The sequence below is a fragment of the Leptosomus discolor genome, chromosome 26, assembly GCF_034619465.1.
Source record: "Leptosomus discolor isolate bLepDis1 chromosome 26, bLepDis1.hap2, whole genome shotgun sequence".
In the NCBI taxonomy this organism is placed as follows: domain Eukaryota; kingdom Metazoa; phylum Chordata; class Aves; order Leptosomiformes; family Leptosomidae; genus Leptosomus; species Leptosomus discolor.
Genome location: NC_141416.1, coordinates 2,238,240 through 2,253,371, shown reverse-complemented (window position 1 = coordinate 2,253,371; position 15,132 = coordinate 2,238,240). Strand labels below are relative to the sequence as shown.

Genomic DNA, 15,132 nt, shown 5'->3' with positions numbered 1-15,132 from the left:
TATTGGGGGACCAAGAGTGGTTAAAACACCTTGCTATTCAGGAGATACCAAAAGGAATGAGGAAAGGGGAACGTGATGAAAGAGAGGTGCCTACAAGGGGAGCACACGACTGTTCCATGCATCAGCTGCAGCGAAGGTATCGTGAAAAGTCATTATCTTCCCGCCGGAAGCCCTCAGGGGTGTGATCCAGGCAACAAATTGGGACCCACGGAGGAAGATGCGTTATAAGAAAATAGACACCTGCCTGGAGATCATCTCTGCCGGGACTCGAACCCGGAACCTCTGGATTAGAAGTCCAGCGCGCTCGTCCATTGCGCCACAGAGACCTCACCATAAATGCAGCATCGGCACCAGAACAGAAAAATCCCACCCCCCCCCCGCATCACCGGAGGGGCTTCGGCACGCCACCTCTCCCGGCACGCTACTGAGGCAGGATGAAAACCCAGCGCCCAGATTGAGCTCCCTCGCAAAGCAACATCTCGAGGCATCCCCTTCTTCCACAGGGACGGGCAATAATTCTGGGGATGATCTATATCTCGCTCAGCGGCAGGGATGCAGCAAAAACCTGGATACAGGCTTGTATCTGCGTCTCTGGCAACCTTTCCGCAGCATCTCTAGCTCGGCTGAGGGCAGAGCTAAATCCTGGAGTAGAGTTAATTGCTGCATCTCCCTCAGCATCATCGCAGCATCCTCACTGCAGAAGCCAAGAGAGATAAACACGAAAGAGGATTTAGCTCACAACACCGAACACCGACAATGATGAAGAAAGCTCTGTTTGTCACGATGAAAAATGCAGAAACCTGTGGTTTGAGCAGAGAAATACAAAAAGAAAAAAAGCAGCTATCGTGGGTTTATTTAAGCAAGCTGTCAATCAAGGGTTTAATGTTTCTCTATGTGCATCTTCCACTGGAAGAAAAAAAGACGACGTCGAAACAACAGGAAATACCTTTTTACATCACTATTGGACAATTGGTCAAACTCTGTGGTACGATTCCTGGCTGCGAACAAACGCGTTTTGCATTTCTAAACTGCATGAATTTGAGAGTATTGTTTACTCCCAAACACGCTCTTTATCAGGGACAAACGCGAAAGGCGAGATGCTAACTGCAACACGCCTTGCTCAGAAGAACGAACACTACCTCAGACTACGAGCTTTTACCTCGGTGCCAATGTGACCCCAAGACCCAACCTAAGCCAGCTGTTAGTGGCCAGGAACATACCACACCAACGATAAAACAACGGAAGATTTACCCTTCAATGGAACCAGGTGTATAACCACAGCCAGGACCGCAACTGCCTACCATCCAGGACAAACCCCCCCACCACCTGTACAGGACGTTCGTTTAGACCAATGGAGGTCATCACACCACTAACCATAGGTGCGCGCCACCTGCATGGACAAGACATACCGACCACACGAGCAACAGGAACCAGTTAGCCCACCCCTTAACATGAAAAATTTGCTCTATAAAACTCTATGTCACATATATGATACCTGCTTTCCTCTGTATCCTCCGTGCATTAGGCTGGGGCACCGCCATGCGCATAGCTAAAAAATAAAAGAATAAATTCCCTTGGTAATTTTATGCTAAGCATCCTTGCCTCCCTCCTCGGTGGGCAAAAAACTGACTTTTACACAAATTGGGCTGTGAAGTCACTTGGTGCTAACGAGAAGAGGCACAGCACTAACAGCCTCAGCACGTCTAACGCAAAACCAAAGAATTTGGGTTTCCTTTTACTGATGGTCTGGGGCTTTGGAAAGGTTTACAGTTGTCTTGAGAAGGAAAATCCAGCTAGAAGTGATGGGTAAGAAAGCAGGGGTTTTAACTTCTGTCAGACAAAACTGCTGCAAGAGATATCCAGTAAATCTATAATCCTGGAAATAAATTACTCTGAACCAACTGCAGTGCCAGCATAGCACTGTAATCCCACCAGCACCTTGAGAAAATGCAAAGTCTAGAAAACGGCTATCTAGAGGGTAAACAAAAGCTGTGCTTAAGAATGTCATATAATAAATTCCAGACAAAGTTATAAAGCACCAATACAGAACAGAAAGGAAGAAAAAAAATCTCACACAGCCTGTGGCTGCACTACATGTGCTCCTGATGGGAGAAGACACCACCAACTCTTTTAATAGGATTTCAGGAGGCTGCACCTCAAAAGTGGTGCCTATTTTGAAGGCATTAATCGTTCTGTCAGCAAGTATAAAACCTGGAGATGAAGTATTAAGTTGCATAAACCTCAGGAGAATGACTGTGGCTTTATGGGCAGCTGCATCCCAGAAGTCGGAGGGCAGAGGTGTTTTGAAAGAACCCCCATTCCTCCTGATTGGAGCTGGACCGGAGCTGGTTGCGGCTCTGCAACCTGTCTTTCCCTTCTGACTGCCTATGCTCTCCTAGGTCTTCGGGTAACACACAGTCCACCATGCATGCCTAGATTTTTACTAGTCAACCAGCACTCAACATCTGGAGGAAAGCCTGCTCCAATCAGCCCGAACTGCCTCAGAAACAAGAACGGTCCAGGAGTTTGAGCAGTCTCTGGTGAAAATGGTACATTTCTGACAGATAAAGTACGGGGAGAAGCCCCTGCTGCAGGGAAAGGGACGGGCTGCACCCCCCCCAAGAACACCCCCTGACCAGCAGCACTTCTAGGAGTGCCACCAGAGCCCTCTTGCCTTCTCCCCGTCCTCGTCCCAAGCACGGGCCCGTGCTGGCACAAGGACACGGCTACAGGCCACACGGTAGCAAACGTTCCCCGCTGAAGGCTAGAAAGCAACGGGCAACTTTCAAACCCTCTGGCCACCTGCCAGGTATCTTTGTGCCTTCAATAATTTGACCAAGTCTTCCCCAAGGTACTGACTGTCCCTCTGTTATCTCCATACGTGACATACTTGGAAAGCAGAGACTGGAGTGAGCAGCACAGATGCAGGTACGTTATTTTTGGTGCTGGGGGACACCGACACACTCGTTTCTGCGGGAAGAGATGACAATGAAATTCAGTAAGTCGGGCAGCACGTTCTGAGACAAGAGCAACATCCCTCTTTAGACAGACAGGGAGGTGCTTATAATGCGAGTGTCCCCAGCACAGAGAAGTGGGATGGGAGGAAAAAAAGCTGCAGGGGGTCCAAGTAAGGTGCAAATTGGCCCCCAGCTCATCCCCAGTCGCCTTCCAGCATCAAACCATTTGCTGTAGATGGGAAGAACATGAGCCATGAGGAAGGATGCAGCAGACCAGTATGAACCAAGGTAATTTACTGCCTTACAAAGAGCTGGGAAAGGCCTTTTGCAAGACAAAGATTTAAGCAGCAGGATGGCTGCTGAAGCGTGTCTTACTTGAGCGGCAAGAACCTCATGTCAAGTTGCTCTAGGGCAGCATCATCAGTGCTGACAGATTCAAAAATCTCTTTGCACACCTAAATAAGCAGCCATAGAAATTCCTTATCAGAGCTGGGACTGTTTTGCAGTACCTGGCTAAAGGTTTTATCGTATACACAACTACCCTATTACCTAATAAAAGCTTTTTCAAGAGTCACCCAAGAGCAGTCCCACCAAGCTAAGGATAAAGCTTTAGAAGCTGTGCACGCTTGCACACCACAAAGACCATTAACCCAGGTATCACAATGCGGGAGGGTTTTCCCCAACTCCTTACAATTTGCAAGGTATATTATCATCTTTTTCCTAAACTTGTAATCCCTTCCTTACTGCTTTTTTCTTCTTTTGTCAGCCGTGTCAGAAGCACCCAAAACACAGCCAGGTACCACCACATTACATGCATCTTCAAACCCTCCAGCGCCTTTCTGAGCCTCACTTTGTCTGCAGGACTGTGTCTGGGCTCATCTAAAAGATGTTCATCAATGACTCCTGCATTTTGCTCCCCCTGATAATTAACATGTCATCACGAGACACAGAGCCAGTTTCAGAAGCTTTTGCCTTCGGTGCCATGGGCCGGCGTTGGTGGCTGTAAAGTTTGGTGGGCAAGGGTACAACTCAGCAAGCAGCTGATTTTCTACAAGCTTACAGCTAAATTACAGTGGACACTCTTTTAAAAAGCATCTCAGTTGTCCTCTTCGTATCTGACTAAGACATACAACTGTTTGATTTGCATTTTGCTGGAGTTAATCCCCGCAGTAGTTATTGTCGCATCCCAGATAAAGATAGATGAAGCAAGAGGGCACGACTAGCTCCTGTTGGGAGGCTGAAGCAATAACCACCAGGGTAAAAAGAGGAGAGAGAGAACCTGACATTTCTGGGGAGCAGGCTGGATCCAATCCACACAGTGGAAAGTTAAAACTGGCACTAGCCCATATGAGAGCCCAAGCAAAAATACCTACGGCCTATGTTTGTAATTGCTGTTGTGAAAATCATCGTAGGACTGAGAGAGTGATGCCACAGAGAGAAAGTAGAGCATAAACACAGACTAGAAGACGCCAAGGCAGTGATAGAAAAGGAAGATTCTAGTAGAAACCCCAAATCTAACACCCTTTGGCTACAGAGCGTCCCCCTTTAGCCTGTTTCTCATATGGAGCAGAGCAAGTTGGCCGAGACCAGACACTGGAAATGAGGAGCGCTACCTAGGTCTCCCTTGTCAGGTCACCACCCACAGCAGTATATCCCCAACGGGGATCTCGAGCAAGTAGCTAGCAGCAAGCAACCAGGGGATGCTTGGAGCAACGGGGGTGTCCAGCACGGGTGGATTTACCCAAGAACTTGAGAACATGTCCTCAGCTGGGGTCCTCAAAACGGCTACAGGAGGGAGGGACACCCCAGGCTGGGTATCCAAGACAGACCACGTTCCCTGCTCGGGGCAGTGCAGAGGAAACACTGTCCTCTATTTGGCATACCCAGAAGGGCTCAGCTCCAGCCTGGCAGCACCCGGGGTGGCCAAGGGCAGCTTTGCTGCCATCTTAGCAGGGGCCAGAGACCATGCGTAAGCCCCCTTGGTCATCCACACCACCAGCTCTTCAGGGACAGCTAATGACAATGAGATTTGGTTGGCACCCCTTCCCCACTGGCTTGGCATAACTGTGGAACACCCAATTTTGGCTCTCACTTGGGCACCGGGAACGAAGCCAACATTGTACTTAACTTAAGCCACCTACAAAGCAGCAAACGGCCTGTGCAGAGAGCTCAACAGGCATCGGAGACCCTACTTGACATCGGCAGATGGAGATCAAGTCAGGAACTGGAGGAAGGCAGGGCGGGGGGGGGTGGCAAGGGGGAGCAGAAACCAACTTTCCTCCCCCCTGTGCAGTTGGTAGTACCACAGCCCTACGAACAAAGGAGATGGGACCTTCCAGACCTCAGGCCTGGAAACCTCTACCACAAAAAAACCAAGGACAAAATCCTCCCCCTCGCTATCCTACGAGGAGTTTCCAAAACTTAATATTATGCTATTAGTGGCAATATCAACAACATGCTACTCGGGCACATGCTTAAGCAGGGAGAATGCTGTGATCCTAGTGCTCCTCAGCCTGCGAAACAGATGCATCATGGGGGGTTCAAACTAGCAGAGACCACGACAATGCGCCTTTAGAAACACTCACAGAGCCTGCTAGACAGCAGGTTAGGTGCATTCCCACCACCATCCATCAAGAAACGCCACCTTCCATGCACACACGTACAATTGTCGACAGATAACCAAGTTTCAGATGCAAATTTCATCAGCAAGACGGTGTTTCTAAGAAATCTCTGCCCCAGAGTCTGTAGCAACAACACTTTGAATAGAAGCATCCAGACGGCAAAACCAGTCCCTCTTTCTTAACTCTTTGCAGAAAACTGGTATTAGCAATCTGTGCATGCTGGGAGAAAAAAAAAAAAGGAAAAAAAAGAGGAAAAAAAAGAAGCAAGCAGCAAGCTTTTACCCCTAAAATTACTTATTTAGCTGCAAATTGCCATCAAATTGCCATCCTCCCCCCAGTGCTACGCTTCAGGTAGTGTGATGAGGGCACAGGGCCTCAGTTTACCGCGGATACCTGGCTGTGTTGGGACAGCATGGGCACAACCTGCCCGATTTTTCCACGTGCAACTGATTATTTGCAGCCGCTCCTCGAGCAGGGCACGGCAGTGACACCCACCCAGCATCCCCCACCACTACAGCAAGCACTAGAGCCAGCTGCTTGCCCAAGCTCTGCCAAGTCCCTTCCACCCCCAGGCTCTTTCTACTCTCAATGTTTCAGGTTTTGTCTCTTTTCTCAGAAAAACAAACCAAACAGAAAAAAAAAAAAAAAAACACCCCACTACTAACAGGATTTCTCTGGCAACCCATACCCTATCACTTACGCTTGTTCACTCGGCCTGACGTATTCACCTCTGTGCCACCTCTGCTGTTTCCACGTCTCGCTTTCAGCTCGCTTTTCCTTCCAGCAACTTGGTATTTTCTTTTCCTTCCAGCAATTTGGTATTTCCTTGCTGCCTGTGTCCCCTCCACACCTGCCCGAGACACCGGTTGGGCCACCTCTGGTGTCTCCCGGATCAGCCCCAGCCACGCTCCTCCCGCCATGCCGAGGCAGGCCTTGCTCGCTCCAGCAGGCAAAGGCTTCCCCGCCGCAGGGAAGCCCGTGGCCGGGCGAGGGTCCCCCGCCGCAGGGAAGCCCGTGGCCGGGCGAGGGTCCCCCGCCGCAGGGAAGCCCGTGGCCGGGCGAGGGTCCCCCGCCGCAGGGAAGCCCGTGGCCGGGCGAGGGTCCCCCGCCGCAGGGAAGCCCGTGGCCGGGCGAGGGTCCCCCGCCGCAGGGAAGCCCGTGGCCGGGCGAGGGTCCCCCGCCGCAGGGAAGCCCGTGGCCGGGCGAGGGTCCCCCGCCGCACCGCAGGCCTCGCCCAAAGCCCCGCGCTTCGCTGCGGCGGCTCCCGCCACATCTCCGGGCCCCAGCCTCTCTCCTCAACTTTCCCCAGCTCCATCCCCCCCTGGCTGGGTTCGCCTGTGCCTCTTTTCCTTGGATTCCTCCCCCTTCGCCGCCGCTTCCCCCTTCCCGCCTCTCCCCTCCGACCCCGCTCCTTTTGTCCCTCTCGGCCTGCCCTTTCCGCCCAGGGCGGCCCAGCGGCCGGAGTTTCCATGGGAATGGAGGCGGCGGCTGGGGCTCTCTGAAGAGCACAAAGGGAAGTGGAGGCTGGAGGAGAAGGGCCGGGATGGACGGACGAAGGCCGGGCTGGCCAGGAGAAGGGCTCCCGCAGGCCCAGGGGATAACACAGCCCCTTCCCGCGGCTGCCGGCCCGCGCCTCAGTATGCAGGCAGCCCCTCGGAGGCGATTACCTCGCTGGGACCTGTTTGTTGGGGTTTGGGTTGGGTTTTTTTTTTTTTTCCTCCACTGGAAGGTAAAAGTAACAAAGACAAAACAAGCGAAACACCCCGTGGAAAGTCCTCACCCCCGGCGCGACTGCAGCCAGAGGTGTGGAGGAGAGGAGCCCCTCGCCGCCGCCATGGAAGCGTTCGAGCTGTTCAACAGCTTTCCTTAGCGCCAGCGACTGTCTCGGCCTGACATGGTTTGCCATACGGATGCACAACAGAAAGGTGGAATAAATAACAGGGATAACAAGAAGCAAAATGTGTAAGTGACACCCTCTGTTACGGCCATGAGCTGGGGTTTTGCTTTAATTTATCGTTCTTGGATTCTCTTTTTCTTTTCTTGAGAAATAAGACTAAAAATTAAGAGGCATCTAACACAAAGGGAAGGTAAAAACGGGGTCTCTAAGGAGGTTTAGTCAGACAGCAGGACAAAAGTGCCCCTGAAGGTCAAATTCACAGCTGTAACCTGGCATCGTTGAGCTCTACCTAAGCAGAAAGGACTGAGTGGCCACATCTCATCTTCACAGCCCTTGTCCCTCTTAGCCTTGCTGCTCTCAAATCTGTCTGCAAACAGTTCCGCTGCCTCTACAGCTGGCATTCCGAGTCCTGCCTTCCCTTCTCTTCATAGAAAAGTTCCTTTCCTTTAGAGGCCTATATGGAAATTAAATGTATATACACATCTCTATCCAGGCAGAACAAGATAGTTACAGAAAAGGTTTCTATTTTCAGCAGAAATGAGAAAAAATTAAAATTAACCAGAAAGGTGCAGCTATTTCTGCTCTGCTTGATACACTTGCACTAGATGGTGGTGAAGATGAAGAAATGTGGAGTTTTTTTCCACGCAGCTCAAGCAAAGAGAGTGTCGAAGATGCTCCTAAGGCCAAACAGATCTTTGTCAGCACATCCAGATCAATCACATCCAAGAGATAATAAATAACTGGCCAAGGGAACGATAAGAGGATTCAAGTTTCACTAATTCCTGGGACCTTGAAAAGCAAAGAGGAAAGCTGGTATGAAACCTGTATTTCTGGAGACTTAACAGGATTTTCAGTCACAAGCCTGTCCGTATCACACCCTCTCACATGCAAGTTAATTATATTATCTCTAACTAACTAGGGATAATTTTTAATCAGGTTGTAAGTGTGTTTGTAAAAGTGATTAACTCCAGATTTTTCCTTCTCTCTCTCTTACAGCATGCTCATGGCAGCTGCGTTTCACCCTTGCTTCTAACATTCCTGTCCTCTCCCCCATTCCTTTAGCTCTTTACTCGCAGGGAGGCACTGATATGGGAGGGGAATCTGAATTACACCCTGCAAGGCTGCATGTCTGTAACAAGCAAGGCTTTGAATCTGGAAATGCACAACATTTATATCAAGACACTAGAATACATCAAAATCAGGTAAAAATGAAGCAAAGAGTAATACTAAATAGAAGATCATTGATTTAACACAATTCTATCAACACTTCACAGTGGTTAATTTTAATCTTTTAACTTTTGATCTTTTAATTTTTGATCTTTTAACTGATTTAACTTTTCTATCAGTTATTCAAACATAAAACCTGACCAACTGCTTATAAGGCTTGCGGAGGGCACGAGGGCTGGAGGGTGAGGAGTAGTGGAGAAGATGGACCCCTAGGTGGGTCACTACTCAAAACAGTTTGTTTCAATACGAGTAAATATAAGGATTGGTGCACGCGGTCAGAGCAAGGTGCGTTCAGCCCAGTGTCTCACTGCTGCCAACAGCTGTTGCAAAAAGGCTATAAATCCCAGAAAGTATGGAGTGCCATTTCTCCAACTGTTTTTTAGGGACTTTCTGAGTCAGAAGGTGCACTTTAGCTTTTTTTTTTTTTAGGGTTTTTCTTCCTTTAAGGTTCCCAGTCACTCGGGGGAAATTTTAGCACTCAATATAGCAAGGACTTCCACAATCCTACCCAGCTATCCTCACGCCTTGTCTCCTCCCTTCCATTCCCACTTCCTCCCACCCTGGAGTCTCACTTCACTTCCCTTACACTCGGTTTTCCGCCTGCTACGGCCAGGTAGCTCTGTCCTGCCATGAAAGGGCCCACGGGTGGCTCCTCCCAGCACTTCCACAGGAGCACGGAAAGAAAGCATCTATGGGATGGAAGAAGTTCTTCATCAACTGAGTCAGCTCATCTGCAGCTGCAGCAGTGCCTCCCCACGTCAGACTCTGCATTCTTCCAGTCAACAGTAGTTAAAAGGCAGGCGAGGAGCACCGGCGTTGGGTGGCGTTGGCCTAGGTGACCTCCAGACCGACACAGGCTACCTCGTGATGCTACAGAAGGTTATACCTCAGACTGGGAGGTGCATCGAGGGGGAGGGGAGGACCAACCACCAGGGCAAAGCCATGTGGCTCATCCCATGCTTTTCCTGGAAGAGGTGCCTCCCCGCTGTTTCCCTGAGGAGCATCTGCAGCTCAGCATCTTCCCAAGCCTGATGTCTCACTTTGAGCGTGGCTGTTGCAGTAAAAGGGACAGCGTGAAAAATTCCTCCTCCTTCCACATGAACTGAATGTGTCTGTTAAGTCCCCAGTTGCGCTCTGGCCAGGTCCCAGGAGACCAATGTCTCCGTGTGCCGATGTCTCCATTTCCAAGTACCGGGAGAGCAAACTGTTGGGGCCCAACATGGGTGCAAGTACAGCAGCTGCCTTCGGTCGTCCCTCTGCCAAAAAGGATTCAAAGGGTGGCCAGCAGATTTCTGAGGATGGAGAAAAGAACAGGGACACACATCGGTAGTAGTGGCAACACGCTGCGAACTCTTCACGTGGGTTTCAGCTGTGAAACTCATTGCTGCAGGACAGCAGTGAGCCCAAAGATCTTCAGGAGGTTGAAACAAGCCCTGGGCACTTATCTGGCTAGCAGAAATAGGCACAACCCTGCTGATGCTGAACAGGAACAGCAGGATTGCTTTGTCCTCTCAGTCAGAGGGGAGAAAGACCCCTACTCGGAAGCCAGGATCCCAAAACTGGCAAATTAAATGACTCTGGAGGACACCAACTTCAGGAGAAAGGTGATATATTTAAATAGTGAGGCTAAAAAGATTGACAAGGGGGTGCTCACAGGTCTCCAAAAGCTCGTGTGGCTGGTTTGCAGAACCAGAGGGTGCTGCCCATTGATGCCCTGCCAGGACTCATGGGTGGACACGAGGCCACAAGAGTCTGCGTGGGTGCTGTGTGTCCCCTCTGCCAGGTGCCCATTTTACTGGGGGCCCTGTCCTTTCTGCTGCTGGTGGCAAGGATCTCTGTAGACAATGCTGTGTCAGAAGAGGCTGAACTGCTTTTTTATGTTCCCTTTACCTTTCCCTGGTACACCCGAGCCATGTTGAAGAGTCTTTGGAGGTCCACAACCCAACCTCCTGTTCAGGGCTGGACTTCCACCGGTACTAGCTCCTATTGTGGGATGCCGTGACCACAAAGAGCTTTATGGCGTGTCTTAATCACATTTATTCCCTTTCTAACATCCCCTTACGCCGTGCTTTGGTTGTGCTGGTCCCATATATGCCCACTTGGTGCCACTGTTACTCCATGTGTCTCCTCTGTAGCAAAGCGGCAGGTGTGAGAGCCTGTAGTAAAGGAGGAAAACAAACGTCCAGGGCAAACCATACAGAAGCAAGTTTGGGAAAATAAAATAGGGTGGTCACAAGACCCACGGAGACAGTTACTGCAAAGTCTTCCTACAGCAAGACCATTTCTTCATGTAAGGGAGAGGTAGAGGGGTGCTGGTCCTCCAGCTAACCTATCTGGCCATGGGAACTCGAGCACTAAGACAGTATCAGATCTAACTGCTCCATCAGCTGTTTAGTGTATCCTCAGAGTGCTTGGACACCCTGGGGGCTGAGCAAGAGACTGGCACAGGGTGTCAGTGCCCCTGGCTGAGATAAAATGAGACTCCTGGGCCCATGGGTAGGTGGGGTGGGGTGAGGCTGGTCAGGGTCATCAGTGGCTTCGAGGCCACTGCCATTGTGGTAGGATAAAAAGCAAACTCAGCTGGCACGTCCTGGCCCTTTCATCTAAGATGAGCCCTTTCATCTAAGATGAGCATGATGTGAGAACCCACAAAGCAGTGTGCTGCTGACTTCTGCCTTCGCATCTGCAGACCGAGGACCTCACAGGGCCCTTCCTTCGATCAAAATGAAGGGACTGTCCCCGAAGCTTGTTGGAAAGGTCCCCTCTGACCTGTTCAAAGTGGTGTGTGATAAAGAAAGAGGACTGGGCAAGGCTTTGAGCTCAGGAGCTGGTATTTTGGAGGGGATGTCCTGGTAGATTCAGGACCAAAAGGATGAGGCTTACCTCCTTACCCAGGGGCAAGCTGGCTCAGGCGGCTGAAGGAGTCCAGAAATGGCTCAGTGTAGGCAAAGGTGCTTCCTGCCTGCATAGTACCACGCTGCGGTGAGGCAGGGGTTTCACAGCCAGCCAGCATCTCTGAAACACTTTTCGGGGCAGTTTACAGAAGATCTTTGCACATGGAGTAGGTGCAAACTGGCCCAGAGACAGTCCTGCAGGGCAAGCAAAGTTTATCCACAAGAAACATTAATTTCCCAAGGCCTTGGAGGACATGCACCCATCTGATCCTTTGCTCTTCCCTGTCCCTTGTGTTCCCCAAGTCCTGCATGAGCATCCGAGGGGAACACGAGGGTGAGTTAGGATTTGCAGTATCCTGTAGTCTGGTAGAGGTGAGGCTCTGTGTCTCAGGTTGTGCCAGGGGTGAGACTGAGCATGTATTGCCAACAAAGGCGTACCCGTACACACAAACAGCCAGCCACAGTAATCAAGACAGGCAGAAAGCACAGTACTCCACAAACACAAACAGCACTGATGGCCTCACGCTGTTCCTCTCTCCAGCTGATCAGGATGAAAGACCATTACTGGAAAATACATATATATATATAAACATGTAGATCCCTTCAGTAACTTGTGGTATAAATAAGGCCTAAAAGAAGCTTGTGCACATCTGATAAAGTTCCCTTTATCAGACAAACTAGCACCATCTCATAACAGCAAGTGAAGCTGAACTTGCAATCATATCATTGTTATAATTATATGCTTAATATTAGCAGATGCTTTTTGGCATCTTGCCTAGTTAATGTTACAATTGAACAAATAGAAACACCCTAATGGGATGAATGAACATGAGCGATGTCTGTAGCAGCATGAAGCAACAGGGATGAAGCAGTCCACCTCTTCTTGATAAGGTCTCAGCAGTAGTCCCAGGTCCAGGCTTGACTCCACAGTTGGAACTGGCATGGGCCAGGGCAACCAGGCACCTACAAACACAGACGGGAAGAAGTCTGACTCCTCACAGGGCATTGTCCTGATCAGCAGCTTTCAACAGGCTGGACCATTACTTGCCAGCCCCAGTTCAGTGGAAAGGGGAATGATCTCCCCACAGCCCTCCCAAACTGCAGCCTGGAGTTCCTATGATTCCTATTTTGCCGTGAACGTAAGATGACTTTATCCTGCTTCTTCCTAAATACATGACTTCAATCCATCTAAGACTTTCTTGACCTTTAACAACACTTTTAGCACCTGCAACCGGTGAGATATGCAATGCCGCTGCAAGGATTCCTTTTCTTTTTGATATATGTATATCTGTGTATAAAGCCATTTGCACTGCCAGTTCTGCTTGGCTGTACAGCTTTTCACTGATATTTGAGCTTCCTAAACAGCAGCCCATATTTCCTAGCTTATTAATAGCTACTGCTGCCAAGTTGTCCTTCTCCCATTTTGAAGAATACATGAATTTTGCTTCACCTGCAAGCCTATTGTATGGTCTGTGACTTCAGTTCTGCTGGACCACATTCATAAAAAATTGTGACGATTCGCATCATTTCTGCACAGCTTATAAATCTGGTTTTAATTGTCATGAGCTGTCTCTACCTCTGTGAGTTAGAGAGATCTATGAGAGATCAGGACAAGCAAGGCATTGACTGCTCAGCAAGGAGTCCGCCACACATGCTGAGCCTGTAGTACATCCAACCCAGCGAAGGGCTGCACCAATAAAAGACCTACAAGCTAAGTTAGGACAAAGCTAGTGCATTTATTAATGGTGGTTTCTAGAGGCACTGCGAGCAGTTGCACCTGCTGGCCTCGAAGGACTGTGCCAACCCGACATATGCTCCATGCCTGTAAACTCGAGGAGTTTGGGGAAAGATTGGAGGAAGGTATGCTCTGGATGTGATAATCAAGCCCTGGTGACAGCTCAATTTATCACTGGGCAAGTTTCAGCATTTTGACTCAGGAGAACGTTCCCCCCTTGTCATTGCTTGCTTTTTACTCCCAATGAAAAATCTTTGATGAGATTCCCAGCGACAGCTCTCTTTGCATTCCTGGCGCACACTCAGCTAGCCAAGCAAGTCTGTAAATAATTGAGCACCCATCATTCCCTTTGCAGTCCCCACGAGCACCAGCTTAGTTTGCTCTCAACAGCAAATATTTAGTGAGGTAATCAATCCAAAAAAATCTTAATTTGGATAAGAAAATTAAATGCTCTTCCCCGATCTTGTGTCTGATTATCTCTGGCATCCATTCTGCCTTTCTTAGACAGCCTCTATGAGGGTAGGTGCTGTACCAGGAGATAATTATGGAGGATCATAGAAGCAGTTCAATTAGCTGCAGCTAATGCTTCTTATTAGCATTTTGCTGGAGCTTGTGGAGTTTTTCAGCTGAAACAGATAAACAAGCTCAAACATTCACATACAAAAGCTCAGACAAAAACAGAAACAAAGGAACGGGGAGAATGTCAGGAAAACCACAGAGCAGCACACGAGCCGTAGGGGCTGGCTGCAAACATGGGCAGTAATATCACACAGCTCTCAGGGCACGGATGAATCCCTTGGACTCGGGGACCTTCAGCATCTGGACAGGAGCACATTTGGGTCATGGAGCACAGCTGGAACCTGCTGTCGTAAGGGAGCGAGTCCTAACGTCTCCACATTGGTACCGTGGAAGGTCTACAAGGCATGAACAGTACCGTAGGGACCTATGGGAGCTGGGAGTCTGCGAGGTACTATAAAGCAGCGCAGAATTGGTGAACTCTTACAAAATTGCCAAAAGGAGCCAGCCAGTTAAACCTGACCCACATGCCAGAGATTCAAGTCTTGAGATGGTTGATTACTGCTTTCTCTCGTAGGGAATAAACCTCTTACAAGGCAAAGGGCTGTCTGTCACTGGATGATGCAGAACCATGGTCTCTGGCAGGGGACTGCAGAGTTTTATTATAAATTATGGGCATGGAGTTTTCTGATGGGAATTTGCTCTTAAAAGCATGAGCAAAAAAAAAAAAATCCAAATAAATCCACTGCTGTGCGCATCGCTCCAGAGAGAACCAGGAATTTATTTAAAGAAGGAATTTTGCAGTCATGAAGATCCAGTGGTGGCATCAGTCAGGTGGAAAACATACCAAGGGAGGTCTCAGGCAAAGGCCGGCTGAAAATCCTTGTTGTGCCTTGCACAGATTCCATCATCTCTGGCAAACTGCCAGAGAGCAGACGGTGAGAACGGCCAACGCTGAGCACAGCATGTCAAATCAGCAACAGGGGAATTGATAAACCCCATAATAATGGACAAATTAGCCAGTACTTTGAACAATTATGATATAACAGGAGAACCGAGGGGCTTCAGAGGATGTCACAACTCACAGTTATAACTTTGTTGGCAGTAGGGTTATTATGGGCAGAAAGGTTTGGGTGGGTCAGGGTGCTTATGTCCTGGGATGACATGGAGGCTAGACACACATCCCCTGTGCATGGTAGATCTAGAAGGATCTTCCACTGGAGCAAGTACCATTTTCCCATGAGAAATGGAGGTGTTTCTGACTGAGATGAAAGTTGAGGGATCC

General features: G+C 49.4%; 1 non-coding gene across 1 annotated transcript; it reads right to left on the bottom strand.

Annotated features, from left to right (window-relative positions):
* Positions 1-252: 252 nt before the first annotated feature.
* TRNAR-UCU (transfer RNA arginine (anticodon UCU)) lies at positions 253-326 on the bottom strand. The gene has a single exon. It is a non-coding gene; the product is annotated as a tRNA-Arg (tRNA).
* Positions 327-15,132: the final 14,806 nt, after the last annotated feature.